Source organism: Salvelinus sp. IW2-2015, linkage group LG31, assembly GCF_002910315.2.
Source record: "Salvelinus sp. IW2-2015 linkage group LG31, ASM291031v2, whole genome shotgun sequence".
In the NCBI taxonomy this organism is placed as follows: Eukaryota; Metazoa; Chordata; class Actinopteri; order Salmoniformes; family Salmonidae; genus Salvelinus; species Salvelinus sp. IW2-2015.
In genome coordinates, this window is record NC_036870.1 from 14809605 (window position 1) to 14822861 (window position 13257).

The 13257-nt window shown below is 41.2% G+C and overlaps 2 long non-coding RNA genes across 2 annotated transcripts; both read right to left on the reverse strand.

The window, feature by feature from the left end:
• Window positions 1-556: 556 nt before the first annotated feature.
• Window positions 557-3155, reverse strand: LOC111955554 (uncharacterized). Its single transcript, XR_002876137.2, has 3 exons — window positions 3104-3155; window positions 2081-2128; window positions 557-1890 (listed from the first exon to the last, which is right to left on the reverse strand). It is a non-coding gene; the product is annotated as an uncharacterized lncRNA (long non-coding RNA).
• An 89-nt stretch (window positions 3156-3244) lies between these two features.
• LOC111955685 (uncharacterized) lies at window positions 3245-4314 on the reverse strand. The gene is made up of 3 exons (XR_002876154.2): window positions 4190-4314; window positions 3587-3736; window positions 3245-3463 (listed from the first exon to the last, which is right to left on the reverse strand). It is a non-coding gene; the product is annotated as an uncharacterized lncRNA (long non-coding RNA).
• Window positions 4315-13257: the final 8943 nt, after the last annotated feature.

Consider the following 13257-nt stretch of genomic DNA (forward strand, 5'->3'; position numbering starts at 1 on the left):
TAAATAAGATCTGGTGCAACCAATTACCTTCAGAAGTCACATAATTAGTTAAATAAAGTCCACCTGTGTGGAATCTAAGTGTCACATGATCTCAGTATATATACACCTGTTCTGAAAGGCCACAGTCTGCAACGCCACTAAGCAAGGGGCACCACCAAGCAATGAAGACCAAGGAGCTCTCAAAACAGGTCAGGGACAAAGTTGTGGAGAAGTACAGATCAGGGTTGGGTTATAAAATATCCATAACTTTGAACATCCCATTGAGCACTAATAAATCCATTATTAAAAAATTGAAAGAATATGGCACCACAACAAACCTGCCAAGAGAGGGCCACCCACCAAAACTCACAGACCAGGCAAGGAAGGCATTAATCAGAGAGGCAACAAAGAGACCAAAGGTAATCCTGAAGGAGCTGCAAAGCTCCACAGTGGAGATTGGAGTATCTGTCCATAGGACCACTTTAAGCTGTACACTCCACAGAGCTGGGCTTTACGGAAGTGGCCAGAWTTTTTTTCTGGMCACTTCCGTAAAGCCCAGCTCTGTTTAAGCCATTGCTTAAAGAAARAAATAAGCAAACGCGTTTGGTGTTCACCAAAAGGCATGTGGGAGACTACCCAAACATATGGAAGAAGGTACTCTGGTAAGATGAGACTAAAATTGAGCTTTTTGGCCATCAAGAAAAATGTTGTCGGCACAAACCCAACACCTCTCATCACCCCGAGAACATCATCCCCACAATGAAGCATGGTGGTGGCAGCATCATGTTGTGGGGATGTTTGTCATTGGCAGGGACTGGGAAACTGGTCAGATTTGAAGGAATGATGGATTGAGCTAAATACAGGGACAATCTTGAGGAAAACCTGTTTCAGTCTTCCAGAGATTTGAGACTTGGATGGAGGTTCACCTTCCAGCAGGACAATGACCCTAAGCATACTGCTAAAGCAACACTCGAGGGGTTTAAAGGTAAACATTTAAATGTCTTGGAATGGCATAGTCAAAGCCCAGACCTCAATCCATTTGAGAATCTGTGGTTTGACTTAAAGATTGCTGTACACCAGCGGAACCCATCCAACTTGAAGGAGGTGGAGCAGTTTTGCCTTGAAGAATGGGCAAAAATCCTAGTGGCTAGATGTGCCAAGCTTACAGAGACATACCCCAAGAGACTTGTAGCTGTAATTGCTGCAAAAAGTATTGACTTTGAGGGGGTGAATAGTTTTGCACGCTCAAGTTCAGTTTTTTGGGGTTATTTCTTGTTTGTTTCACAAAAAAAAATATTTTGCATCTTCAAAGTGGTAGGCATGTTGTGTAAATCAAATGATACAACCCCCCCCCCAAACAAATCTATTTTAATTCCAGGTTGTAAGGCAACAAAATAGGAAAAATGCCAAGGGGGATGAATACCTTCGCAAGCCACTAGATATACAGTTACTATCTATCCTGATTTATAAAGCCATTTACTTTCCTCATGAGAATGGAGACAGACTATACCATATAGACATACTGACAAGCTGAACGTGCTTTGTACATTAAGTTATACCAGCTCTAGTAAAGAGATCTAACACAATTAACAATTGGAACAATTTACACAGCAGACAAAAATGGCTTCACTCCTGCTCCTTAAAAGAGGCAAAGACAGTCATTTTCTTGTCAACTGCCTCCACATAGAACATCTCATAATCTCTCTGGAACTGGAACGAGAACATGGTTCCTTGAGGAGAATATTTTCCTCCTCATCCAGGCCATTGTACAACCGTAGTTCTTTAAGGGTTGTAATGCGGTCTTCCCCGTCCATCTCAATTACACTAGGGAGGGAAACAGTGCCTTTAAATGTTTTGGCGTTCGCACCACCTTGCTGCCTCTAGGGTGCCCCTTAGAAGAACATCTGCTTCCTTGAAGAAAAAGGAAGAATAAATATTAAGAGTAGTGCCTCATTGGGTGATCAAGCCAAATTATACCCCACTTTCACAATACCACCATGCAAACAAAAGCCCCTATTACTAAACTACTCAACAAGTCATCACAACTATTATATCTTGCCAATCATCAAGCCTTCCTCATTACACACAGTAGACTACATACCCAGTTCACAGCTCCAAGTTCGCTGTGCATTTTGTTTTTACGTTTCTTCTAGAAAGAAAACAGATTGTGGTCATTAAGTAATGTAAGGGAAGCTCTAGGGATGTGTGTACAAGAATGCACCTTACTTTAGCTAATAGCCTATACAGTACCTGATCCTGCAGAGCTGGATGCTAATGTGACATGCTGTGACTTCTTGGGGGGGAGGGGGGGGTGTCTTCTATATCATCCTGAAATATATTGGAGGGGGGGGCGGTTTAAGTCTTTAAACATTGGTTTAAGACTATACCACTCATCATATGACACCTTCTACCTGTAGTGTGTTTTGTCTCTCTTCTTCAGACCTTAGTGAGTGAATGTCATACATTCAATATGAAAATATATTCAGGTAAGTCTGGCTACAGTGAAACGAGTGATTTTAAGGATGCAAATTAAAAGTTTTTATAATGTTCAATACTTATGACATGGGAAAGTTCTGCAGGAGAACTAGGCACCACCATCGCCTAATTTGCTGCATGTTTTCCTTTGAAAAAGAAAATCTCACAATCGGATGGGTATCCCAAAAAAACGTATATCCACTAGTGATGAGAATTTCATAATTTATACATACCTCAGTGAAATCACATTGTSCTTCCATTGCAATGTACAGAGTGTACTTTAAGTTAAGAAAGAGTAGGTTGTTAAGTTTGATAGTTATGATAACAWCAATAATGATAATAGTAAATAATAATAACCCCCCCCCCAAGGAATATATTTCAGGATGTAGAAGACATCCTCCCCCAAGAAGTCACAGCATGTCACATCAGCGTCCAGCTCTGCAGGAGTTTGATGTATGAATTGTGTATGTAGTGTAAACATTGTAGGAAATAGGTCCCAAAAGTGTCAAGAATAATAAACAAGAAAATGTATGAGCAATAACAATAGTGTGCTTTGCATGTTGCAAGCACAGAAATAATAATCACTTTTCATATGTTATAACAACAGATAATAGGACTAATATGATATACTGAATAGCCAGCATCTTACCATCAAAACAAACACCCCACAGTTGAGAGAAACCTTGCTTTGGTAGGCCYTGTGGTGTGAACAAAGTACAATTTTCAATAAAGGAATGACAATCAAATGGTACAGTTCATTGGAATAATTGAAAGAAATATCTAACCTGCACATCATCCACACCGAAAGTCCTCCAAGGTCCAGGGTACAAGATCTTGAGGGGCGAAGTTATTGAAGGGCCTCTGGGTGCTCTTGAGGGGCCACTGGTATGCTGAAGGTATGTCAGGTGCTTCAGAAACTGTGCTCTGTTGATTATTGTTGCCGTGCAATAGCAACAATGAAAGTGTGTCGCATTTCTACAACTAAAGCCACACTTTATGATTGTGAACTCTGAAAGAAAGGAATAACAGTAAAGTAACAAGTTATATAATTAAATACACTGATGGAACTGAAAAAATAGGGCAAATTAAAAAAGTGAACGTCAAATATATTGAATAAAGAATGAAATAGTACCTCTGTGCCTCACTGAAGCATGACATTTGATGTGGTTGTTGACCATATAATGTTCAGCCTTATATATGCAGAACGGCAGTGATGAAGTTGACTGCTGCTGCATTTTTTTATTTTGGGACTCTCGCCCTCCAATAACACACTAACGTGTCTCTATACAGCAAAGAAAATAACCATAGACATAAAAGGCATGATAATTAGAAAATCATAAATGAAGCAATAGGCATTTCATTTCATTACTGTATATACTATGTGTAGGCTGTGTAGACTCGCTATGTGTAACTTAGGGAATGACCGTTGGCATCAACGATATACGTTTAGAGCCAGCCAAACACAACAAGGCATACATTGAAGAAACACCGACAATCAACGATCAAATCGATTACATAACTGTACATGTAAACCTAGGCTTGCTGCTCAAGTAGGCAAATTTGTCCAAATAAGATTCCCTCATTGTAAGCAATTAGCTAGCTCACGTGCAAATGCGGGTGCTAATTAACGCTATGCTAACATCGGTGCGGTAGTTGGTTATATAAAAATATACCATTGCACTGGTATAACATGAATTTTACAAAGTACATTATGCATAATGACAGTCTCACTTACTTCCATGGTTTATATTTTTATCCATGTAGGTTAGGTTAGGTTCGATTAAGATTCGCTTTCGTTGACGTTGATACCTTGACGTGAACCTCAACTTGGGTGACCTTGAAGGGTTCAGGTTAAACACGTTTGACTCCGCCCACATTGAGCCTGGCCCCAAACTGCACACTGCTGTCAGGGGCTTCTCTTATACTTTGCTTAAAAAAATTATTAACAAATATCCTACCATCTAACACAACACTCACACAAAAAATAATAATTTTAAAAAACACCACCCTACTCCACTATTTCAATCTATTTAGTCCTACCTCAACAGCCTGAAAGGATGGGACACCACCACTTAACACACCCTGTAACTCTTCTGATGTCAAGACTTGCACAACCAAATACCTCTCTTCGGCTGCCTCCACAACCTCAATTTTCTGCATCCCTGCAGTACAGGCGCTCCCAAGTGGCGCAGTGGTCTAAGGCACTGCCTCTCAGTGCTAGCGGTGTCACTACAGACCCTGGTTCAATTCCAAGCTGTATCAAAACTGGCTGTGATTGGGAGTCCCATATGGGGCGGCGCACAATTGGCCCAGCGTCATCCGGGTTAGAGTTTGGCCGGGGTAGGCCGTCATTGTAAATAAGAGTTTGTTCTTAACTGACTTGCCTAGTAAAAATACAGATGATAACCATTGCTAAAAATCCAATCTTACTGAAATGTATATCACTTGTTGACCTATCCCTCCGTACGGGTACAGACCGATCTTCCTCTACATTCTTCACTGCCTCAGCATATTTYTCTTTTATTTATTTAAAAATATATATTTTTAACCTTTATTTAACTAGGCAATATGACAACTTCTGCACCACTCTAACCCTGGAAACCTCAACCTGCCTCTCTCACACAGGACATTCTGATCCCCAGCCGCATGGGTACACCTACAATTAACACATACCACTACTTTTCCCAATGCTACACATTCCTTTGTCTCATGCCCTTCTGCACACTTCTCACACCTAGGAACCTCCCACTACACACTGTTGCCACATGCCCTTAAGCTTGACACCTGTAACAACGTAATGTATGGCACAAAAAGCTCATACAGGATAACTTATATATACTAACATCACTTTGTCGGTCAAAGACTCAACATCAAAATAAAATTAATAAAACAATGACTCTTCTGTTTCACCACTCACGCCACCCTGTCTGCGTCGCACCAAACAACGAGCATCACAAACACCGGGAATCCTCCCCTTCAGTTGGTCAACTTTTACATTTACTGCTACTCCAGTAATCACTCCTTTGAATGGTGCCGTTTTCTTGGGAGCAAAACAATTCACATTTCTTGCCTCTATTTATTTAATGCGGAGCGCCTTCTCCCTCTGACCAGCAGAAACACAAACCGTTATCAGAAGACCACTTATGGTTACCCTCAGCGATTCCACAGCACCCCAAGTCTGTTCTGTTTTCACCCACCCTGCAACCACAAATGTTCACCCTCTTCCTCCCTCTCTCTCTCTTAGACCTCCTCTGGCGCTCTTTTTCCCTCCATTCCTCCTCCTTATGATAATACTGCACTTCTCCTGACATACAGTACCAATCAAAAGTTTGGACACACCTACTCATTCAAGGGTTTTTCTTTATTTTTACTATTTTCTAAATTGTAGAATAATAGTGAAGACATCAAAACCATGAAATAACATATATGGAATCATGTAGTAACCAAAAAGGTGTTAAACAAATCAAAATAAATGTTATATTTGAGATTCTTCAAAGTAGCCACCCTTTGCCTTAATGACAGCTTTGCACAGTCTATGAGACCAGGCTGGGATTTCTGCTCCATCAGTGCAGTACAGTTAATAACCATGGTAATAAACGCAAGTCATCCAACCTTACTCAAACTCATCCTCTCTGGATCTCTCTTCAGTCCTACTCACTGGGGGGCAACCAGCCGGAATCACTGAGCCTTAGGTTGTCCTCTACTCTCATCACTGCCTCAGCATAGAAAACCTTCTGCCCTACAAACACTGGCTCAACCTGTCTCTCGCACAGGGCACTTGGAATCCCCAGCTGCATGGGCGGCATCACAGTTAACACACAGGGCTTTCTCTACCCCAACTTTACACTCTCTCTGACTATGGCCTCCTCCACACTTGTCATGTTGTCAGATCTCCCTTCTACACACTGCTGCAACATGTCCAAATCCTTGGCACCTAAAGCACCGTTGCGGGTTTGGAACAAAGGCTCTCACGGAATAGCTGACAACCTAAACTGACCTTATCAGGTATAAACTCTGTATCAAAGTTGAACGTTTTTYAGAGGTTCATGCACTGGGCAATGAGCAAAATTACGTATTTTAGATGTCCATAGACGTCGGCATCGGACCGTGCTCACTGTGTATCCTCAGTCTCACCATTGCCACCGGGTCTACGTCTCACCAAACAGTGGGCATCTGATCCACCTCTACACTTCATGTCACCCCATTGATCACTCCTTTGAGTAGCACCCTACTCTTGAGAGCAAAGTAGGTTGAGATGTGTGACACGGAGAGCACGTTGCCTCTGGGCGGAGGATGCACAGAAAATCCAAACAATTCCACTTCTCAAAACTTTGACAGATGTAACAGTTCCCAGATTGTTCATTACCCAGGGATGCACTTTCTCAAAAAAATTCACACCTACCGGTCCAAAATCGTCTCTAATATGATTATCAGCATAAAGGCTAGATGTATCTACCACACCTGTCGCTGCAGGTACTTCATCCTGGTCAGGCTCAATTTCAAAGGAATCGTTACTGTCGACCGACTCCATCTTGATATTCTCAAGTGAGCTAGCAGAATGATGGGATCCAAGCTCCTCAAGAGAGCAAGTAGATTCATGATTAAATTGAGTTGTCTTGTATTCAGGAGACGAAGGTTTGTACTTTAGTGCCATTGTTTGTCTTTCGAGTCATCACACTTCCAACTTTCACCCTCAACTCCGCCTACTCTGTGTCTGCACTAGAAATAACCAGGGGGAGCATACCAATAATCTAATGTGGCTTCCTCTCCTTGTCTCCGCTCTTTCTTCAAGGACTTGTAAGCACAGGATAAGTGGAAGCACTTAGATAACATTACTAATATTTTAATCATTAAAATGTTAAGAGAATGAGACATTTAMTGAGGCAATTTGTTTTGAGACAAGTATTTTACGAATGCTTTTAGAGTACTCAGTTTTCTGACTACGCTCTTTCAATAGGCCTACAATATATTAGCTACTATGAAAGTCAAGTGATGGGATCGGGTGGATGAGGGACGGTAAAGTGTAATATGAAACAACAGGATCACCTCTTCATCTCACAAGCCTTGCCAAGAGCCACTTCACTGTGTGACTGAGATAATAGAGTGCACTCCAGTTGGCAGGTGAATAGAATTAACCAGGCAAACCAGAAGAGGAGAAGCATCCATATAGATCTAATTTCAGATCTGCACATATAATAAAAGTATTGTCTGGCTTTTATTCAGTAAGGGTCTAGATCTGGTGTGTCACCTGCTCTCTGCACCCAGACACCTAATGGCCATGTTTGATGGTTGGGACGTGCCTTGTGTAAGAGGGTCTGCTAAAGGGGTTCCCAAACTTTTTCACYCAGGCCTCCAGTCCAGCATTAGGGAGCATCACCAATGACAAGAGAAGTTGTAACTTTTTTTTACCCTACCATTAAAGGGGCGCTGAACTCACTGATTTCGTCTCAGTTTTTCTTCATATTAAGAAATTTGACTGCGGAGATGAGATTTATGTCTTGGGGGTGTGATTTAATGTGGGTGTGTTATGTTTGCTGTAGCCTACCCTGACAGTATTGTTGTTTATTCCTCTTCACTCACCGTAGTTAAGATATGCCTAACAGCAACAGTACCAAAGATACTTTGTGTTACGGCTCTCGTTGGTGGTATGAATAGTGGACCAAGGAGCAGCGTGGTAAGTGTTCATGATTCCATTTATTTCAAAAACACTCAAACAAAATAACAAACGTGAAAACAAAAGCGCACAGATCTGTCAGGCAGAAAYAYTAAACAGAAAACAAGATCCCACAACCTAATGGTGGGAAAAAGGGCTGCCTAAGTATGATCCCCAATCAGAGACAACGATAGACAGCTGCCTCTGATTGGGAACCACACTCGGCCAAAAACAAAGAAACAGAAAACATAGAATGCCCACCCAAATCACACCCTGACCTAAMCAAATAGAGAAATAAAAGGCTCKCTAAGGTCAGGGYGTGACACTTTGGTACTTTGGCTAAAGGAATGACAGTTGTGCTTGTGATGCTAACCTAAGCTCATGAATGTGAGAATGTTTGAGTTCGAAAAAACCCAAGCCTTTTATAAAGAACAAGTCTCGATGTTTCAACATAACATTGSCAATGTTATGTWTCTTCTATGTGTCATTGTCTCATGTCACTCAAACAAGGCCGAGGCGCTGAGTGTGATGACTCAATTGGGTAGTTCTGCTGTTTGCATAGAAATGGGTGGGCTGTAGGTTGATTCTGCTGCTACGATTAGATAGCTCGCAGCTGTTTCACCTTTCAACTTTATTGCATGACAATTCTCCTTGCGTGTTTTGCTCTGATCATTTAGATGGGTGCTGCTAGCTGTCCTGTGTTAGTGGGAAAGTGRGCATGATTGAAATCCAAACCCAACCCTAAAATATCCAAGGACATCGGATACGTTTATAAATTCCTTACTTCTCACAAATCTCTGTTTTAGTACATTTTGTGACTAGAATTGATGTTTATGACTGCTACCGAGGCCACATAGGCTGTTTTCAACYAGATACATATTTTTKGGGGGTTCTGTTCCTCTTTAATAATTCCCTTATTACACTCTTTGAGGAAGGAAAGGCTATGTCTAATTGGCAGATCCCTTTTGGAAACTTCCCAGGAATCAAAATCACTCTGCTATAACATTATCGTATCACTTCCCAGTTTCTCTTCGACCATCAGTTACAGGCAAAGTCATTTCTGAAATCTATATAAAGACGCACATGACAAACTAAACTACACATATGGAAATTATTTTTCTCAGAAACTCACTCCTGGTAGATATTGGATTCTCATGTTGCTTGGCAACAGCGCTAGTATATATTGAATGGTAAAATGCCTATTATATTAATTGATATGAGACTATAGATGAATGTTTCAGTGTATGGCAGGCATACTGTAGCTACTTATTCACCTGCGACGTGTCTGCTCTGCCTCAACTGCCTTTCATGTATAAAAAATGGGAGATCAAAATTGAACACATTAATGTGCTACAAAAAGAGTACTTGTGCAATTGTTTTATTGTTACTTGGTTTTCAGGCAACATATGCAACTCCACTATTTCTGGCAATCATGCTGCGTTTTACCAACAAATTCCATCAACAAGACGAACACAGAAACTGACAATGGAGTTCCTCTCTCAAATAGCGTAACAAGTGACAAATCCCCCAAAATAAAACACGTCTACTGTATACTGGATGATAATGACACAACTAGCGATGTTGTTGACTTTAGTAGAGGTCTTCCATTGTATCAAGCGTCCCCCCATGGCCCTCAATCAATGGGAATAAAAAGKCTCTCATCCAAGAAGCATTGCGATCCAGTACAACGTCACCCAGAAACCCTCAAAAATCAATGTGACATCAGTTTTGATTACCATATCGGAAAAAGAGTTCCATGTCATGACCTGATGTCTGCAGAACGCAATTTGAAGATTTCTCCAGTGGTGGTATCTGCATTATTGAAGAGTAAGGCCAGAGGATTTTAGTGTCTTTTCACTTACAGTATGTTTACGATAGTATAATATAACCCATCTGTCCTTTCCCAGTGTAACACGATGAGTCTGTCTATCATAACACCATGGCTATCATAATGCCTGAGTTGGTAACCTCACTCCTCAGCTTGAAATGTCTTCAAATTGCTAGCTTTTCGGGGGTGCGGCTGCCTAAGAGTTTGTCAAGAGGGCAGTCGTCTGTGTTTGCAAGACAGAGGTCCCGAGATTCAGTCTTGGTGTGAGCTGGTGAGGGAGGAAGAGGTACTGTTAAGAAAGCAGTGTGATGCATGTTACAGATGCATGTTACAGTGGTGACGTTAGACTCGGATCTGCAGTTGTAGTCAGCTCAACAGCTGGGGTCGCTGTGGAGTGAGTTTAGCCGGAAGAGTGTAAAACGGGGCTATTGGGTCATCATGATTGGATGATGTAAACCCGATGTTAATGCAAGGTGTAACCAGGGCTTCGTTGTCATGGCCTGTCACTGGTGCTGAAAGATTCTACTAACAAGCCGTGTTGTGGAACAAAAATCAGTCACCGTCATTCCTGAGAGTCCCGGGCTAACAGCCCTAAACCAAGCATAGAAGCAATCCCCCAACTGAGCCCCTTTTTCAATCGCATCAATTCAGGACTTCCTGGATTGGGATGCCCTGAAGACATAACTCAGACACAGCCATTCCATAGTCTATTTGGTTCTCAAGTGTTTTTTTCTGTCCTGTACCCTATCCATTTGTCACCCTGTAGAACCCGGCTCACAGCCCTTTCAGACTAATGGGAGAACTATGCCTCAACACACTAATGTCCTTAATTTATTTCAAGTTTACAGTGATTTGTCAGTGTAATTTCCTTCTCATTAAACTTAATGAAAATGGATATAAACAAAATAAATTAGACTTTTTACAGTTTGTTCAACAATAACAACACCTACTCCTCCGTTTAGAGACCATGGTTGCCTCCTTCTGCATGTTGTCAGTTCTCCTTGCCTATAAAGGAGGAAAAATGTATCTGTCGTTAAATCCATCAGTCTTGAGTTGATTGAAACAGTGTTGATTCAATTGTTTGTCTGAAAAGGAGAACAGATGGGATTAGAATGAGAGGAGAGAGGAATGAGGAGCAGAGGGGGATGAAAAGGAGAGGGGGATGTACTGTACTCAGGGTTGGGTAGGTTACTTTCTAAATGTCATCTGTTACAGTTACTAGTTACCTAGTAAAATTGTAATCAGTAATGTAACTTTTGGATTACCCAAACTCAGTAACGTAATCTGATTACATACATTTTAGATTACTTTCCAATTAAGAGGCATTAGAAGAAGACAAAACTGTATGTCAACAATTGAACGAGATATATTGCAGGATAAATACATTTTAAAGTTTACATAGCTGGCCATATATGGATGTTCAATTTTATTTTATGGGTTGGATATGTAGGCTTCTTCTAACCCATCGCTTTCTACTACATRTAATAATACGATTAAATTATATCTTTACATTAAAAACCAAAGTCTATCAGAATTCCAGTCATTCCAATAAATGTTATACCCCTTGATCTTCAAGAATACGACTTGGAAATATAGATGACATTTTTTTACTTAAACATAACCCCAAAATGAAGGACTTATTAGCCAGCCCTACTCTGTTGTTTATGATTTTGTTGTCATGGAGAACTGATTGGGCTCATTGATTCGAGTGTAAAAAGAAATGGAATGGCATGCTTTGAGCGCTACTGAAAGTGCTATTTACATGTGAAAAATGAGTGCCATATGCTGCATTTGCTATAGGCCTATTGTTTACCTTTATGTTGGGGACACTATGATAGCTTGATAAAATGTAACTGTTTAAAGGAAAAATCCACAGATGAGACAATAACATAACGGACACCCCGTGTCACGGCCGTCAAAAGAAGTGGACCAAAGTGCAGCGTGGTGAGCGTACATTTTCCTTTTATTAGAATGTCGCCAACAAAACAAGAAACGAAAGAACAACCGTGAAGCTTACTAATAAGTGCCACTAACAAAAGTCAACTTCCCATAATGACACAAGGGAAAAAGGCTGCCTAAGTATGATTCCCAATCAGAGACAACGATGGACAGCTGTCCCTGATTGAGAACCATACCCGGCGAAAACATAGAAATACACAAACCTAGAAAACAGAACATAGAATGCCCACCCCAAATCACACCCTGACCAAACCAAAATAGAGACATAAAAAGGCTATCTAAGGTCAGGGCGTGACACCCCGCCTCTGTTTTGGTTAAAAGCTGAGGGATGGGCCTGGATAAATGTAACCGCTCTCAGATTAATAGACAGAGCTACATCGGCTCCGACGCTCGTCGGATGTGGCAGGGCTTGCAAACTATGACAGACTACAAAGGGAAGCACAGCCGCGAGCTGCCCTGTAACACGAGCCTACCAGAAAAGCTAAATAACTTCTATGCTCGCTTCGAGGCAAGCAACACTGAAGCATGCATGAGAGCATCAGCTGTTCCGGACAACTGTCTGATCACGCTCTCCATAGACAATGTGAGTAAGACCTTTAAACATGTCAACATTCACAAGGCCGCAGGGCCAGACGGATTACCAGGGCATGTACTCTGAGCATACGCTGACCAACTGGCAAATGTGTTCACTAACATTTTCAACCTGTCCCTGACCAAGTCTGTAATACCAACATATTTCAAGCAGACCACCAGTCCCTGTGCCCAAGAACACCAAGGTAACCTGCCTAAATGACTACCGACCAGTAGCACTCAAGTCTGTAGCCATGAAGTGCTTTGAAAGGCTGGTCATGGCTCACATCAACACCATTCTCCCAGAAAACCTAGACCCACTCCAATTTGCATACCTCCCCAACAGATCAACAGATGATGCAATCTCTATTGCACTCCACACTGCCCTTTCCCACTGGACAAAAGGAACACCTACGCAAGAATGCTATTCATTGACTACAGCTCAGTGTTCAACACTGAGAAAAACGAGTTTATATTTTGGGTTGTCATGGAGTGTGACAGTTGAACTAAGCTCATGAGGCATTTATAAGTTACATTCTTCAATAATCAATGGATATATATACAGTACTAGTCAAAAGTTTGGCCACACCTACTTATTAAAATGAAATTAAACAATTATTAAAACTTMTTTCGACATTGTAGAATAATAGTGAAGACATCAAAACTATGAAATAACAAATATGGAATCATGTAGTAATCAAAAGTTTTAAACAAATCAAAATATGTTTTATATTTTAGATTCTTCAAAGTAGCCACCCTTTGCCTTGATGACAGCTTTGCACACTCTTGGCAT